The sequence below is a fragment of the Bison bison genome, unplaced genomic scaffold, assembly GCF_000754665.1.
Source record: "Bison bison bison isolate TAMUID 2011002044 unplaced genomic scaffold, Bison_UMD1.0 scf7180017864472, whole genome shotgun sequence".
Classification (NCBI taxonomy): Eukaryota; Metazoa; Chordata; class Mammalia; order Artiodactyla; family Bovidae; genus Bison; species Bison bison.
In genome coordinates, this window is record NW_011495033.1 from 736,794 (window position 1) to 740,103 (window position 3,310).

The 3,310-nt window shown below is 39.8% G+C and overlaps 1 protein-coding gene across 1 annotated transcript in view; it reads right to left on the reverse strand.

The window, feature by feature from the left end:
- Window positions 1-3,310, reverse strand: part of SRR (serine racemase) — a 16,964-nt gene that overhangs the window by 13,327 nt on the left and 327 nt on the right. The gene's annotated exons all lie outside the window — the stretch shown is intronic.

Consider the following 3,310-nt stretch of genomic DNA (forward strand, 5'->3'; position numbering starts at 1 on the left):
ACAGGAAAAGAAATGCAAAAAAGCAAAATGGCTGTCTGGGGAGGCCTTACAAATAGCTGTGAAAAGAAGAGAAGCGAAAAGCAAAGGAGAAAAGGAAAGATATAAGCATCTGAATGCAGACTTCCGAAGAATAGCAAGAAGAGATAAGAAAGCCTTCTTCAGATATCAGTGCAAAGAAACAGAGAAAAACAACAGAATGGGAAAGACTAGAGATCTCTTCAAGAAAATTAGAGATACCAAGGGAACATTTCATGCAAAGATGGGCTCGATAAAGGACAGAAATGGTATGGACCTAACAGAAGCAGAAAATATTAAGAAGAGGTGGCAAGAATACACAGAAGAACTATACAAAAAAGATCTTCACGACCAAGATAATCACGATGGTGTGATCACTCACCTAGAGACAGACATCCTAGAATGTTAAGTCAAGTGGGCCTTAGAAAGCATCACTACGAACAAAGCTAGTGGAGGTGATGGAATTCCAGTTGAGCTATTTCAAATCCTGAAAGATGATGCTGTGAAAGTGCTGCACTCAATATGCCAGCAAATTTGGAAAACTCAGCAGTGGCCACAGGACTGCAAAAGGTCAGTTTTAATTCCAATCCCAAAGAAAGGCAATGCCAAAGAATGCTTAAACTACCACACAATTGCACTCATCTCACACGCTAGTAAAGTAATGCTCAAAATTCTCCAAGCCAGGCTTAAGCAATACGTCAACCATGAACTTCCAGGTGTTCAAGCTGGTTTTAGAAAAGGCAGAGGAACCATAGATCAAATTGCCAACATCCGCTGGATCATCGAAAAAGCAAGAGAGTTCCAGAAAAACATCTATTTCTGCTTTATTGACTATGCCAAAGCCTTTGACTTTGTGGATCACAATAAACTGTAGGAGCAAAGGGAAGGAATAAAAGAGAAAAGAAAGGAAAAAACAAAATAGAAAAAGGAAAAGACAAAGTACTATCATTGAGAGTAAGGGGCAGTTTTTAAGAGAAAAAAAGGGAAAATATTGAAGTTATGAACTCCATACATGTCCACTACAGAGATAGAGAAGACGTATCTTGATATTGGATTGAACGGGGTTACTGAGGGAGAGGGAGGTATCAAGGATAACTTCTGGGTTTCGACTTAGATGGTGGTATAATTTACTGAGATATTGGAAAAGACTCTGATGCTGGGAGGGATTGGGGGCAGGAGGAGAAGGGGACGACAGAGGATGAGATGGCTGGATGGCATCACTGACTTGATGGACGCTGAGTCTGAGTGAACTCCGGGAGTTGGTGATGGACATGGAGGCCTGGCGTGCTGCAACTCATGGGGTTGCAGAGTCGGACACGACTAAGCGACTGAACTGAAGGCTGGTAAAGGAACATTTTAGGAGGAAAATCAGAAATCTGATGAGCTAAGTTTGCACTTCCTATGAAGCATTTGATAGGATGTCTTTTGGATTTTTAAAAATTTTTGCCAGAAATGTGTCTATTACATAATGTCTACTTTATTTCTGAAGAATGAGTGCTTTGATTTACCAAGTGTTATTCTTTTTCCTTAATTTATGATTTTATCTTTATTTCTTCCATTTTTATTTTCTAACTTTATTGAGTATGTAGCTTATTACTTATTTATTAATTTATTTGGCCACACCACATGGCTTGTGAGATCTTAGTTCCCTGACAAGGAATTGAACATGGGCTCTTGGCAGTGAGAGCAAGGAATCCTAAACACTGGACTGCCAGGGAATTCCCAAGATAACCATCTTAAAAAGTCAGGTATGTATCCTTCCACATCCTTTTTGATATATATAGAAACTTATATTTGCAATAAATAGTTTTGCTGCTCTCAGAACCATACTCTGTATCTTGCTCTGCAATTGGTTTAAAAAAAATACATCTTAAATATATTAGCACATATTTTAATTCTTTAAACTCAGCTTTCATTGTGATACAGGTCTAAATATGGTTGTCTTTTCATTTATTTTTACCTGGTATTTCATTAACCCTTTAAATCTGAGAGTTGAAATTAACTTTTAAATTCAAAATTTCCACCAAATTAGTAAATTTTCTTCTGAATATTACCTTCTGAACTCATATTTGATTCTTAGTTTTCTGGATCCATTCTCCATGTCTCCTTCATCTCTCAATGTGTGTGTGTTTGGTCAGACTCTTTATGTCCCCTGGGGTGTAACTCACCAGGCTCCCTGTCCATGGAATTTTCCAGGCAAGAATATTGGAGTGCGTTGCCATTTTCTACTCCAGGGGATATTCGCGACCAGGGATTGAACCTGAATCTCCTGTGCCTCCTGCACTGGCAGGCAGATTCTTTACCACTCAGCCACCTTTCTATTACATTTCCCCTCTGACTTCTAGTAAATTTTTTTGAGCTGGTTTTAACTTTTGGCATATCTCATCTGCAGTTCACTGAAACGGTTGCATTAATTTGGCGATCATGTTTATCCTAGGGAAGCTCTGTTCACACTTTTCATCTTAAAAAAAAAAAAAACTGTTCCAACATTCTGTCCAATTTCACTGTGATATCGAATTAGTTTTAAACATTTTTTCCTATTCCTTTCATGTTTTTAAAGCCTGCCATGCCATTTGCTCTGTCCACGCCAATCATTCCTCTTCTTTTGTCCTCTACTGACTTTTTCCATCTGTTTAGCCTTCTGGAGGGGAAGGGCCTGCCACCTAATAGTAACTGCGTAAGTTGTCAGTCTGTTCACATCTTTTATCCCCACTCAGTTTAAGGAGTAATTAGTAACTATTCTTTGATGGTATAGAGGTCCGGGTAGGCTGTGTGCCACTGGGAAGGAGCAAGAGGTGGAGGAAAGCAGCCTGCTCAGGAACAAACAGTAAAGTACCAGTTACATTTTAAAGATGAAAAAAGAACAAAAACAAAAAGAAATCAACCTGAGATCCAGCAAAGTCAAGTGATTCTTCCAAAACTTCAGTGATACAGCAAATTCCCAAATCGCCTCATCACACCTCCTGACTTATTTCCACACAACCCTTCCCTCAGCAAGAGCCATCTATACTGTATTTAAAAAAAAAAAAAGGAAGTTTGGGATATAAATTGCCATAAAGGAAAAGACTTTTGAGTCTCCGGTCATTATCCATTGTGTCATCCTGGGCAATTTGCTATGGTCCTGACATTCAGTTCCATCACCTTTAAAAAAGGCGAGGGGGTGGGGGCACAATAGTAACTACCCTCCAAGATCGTGAGGGTCCCAAAGTAAAAGCCCGATGCACCAGTCCGGGCCTGTGGCGAAGAGACCCTGGCCTAAGACGAATGGAGAAGGCCCGGGCAGACTCCGACCCCA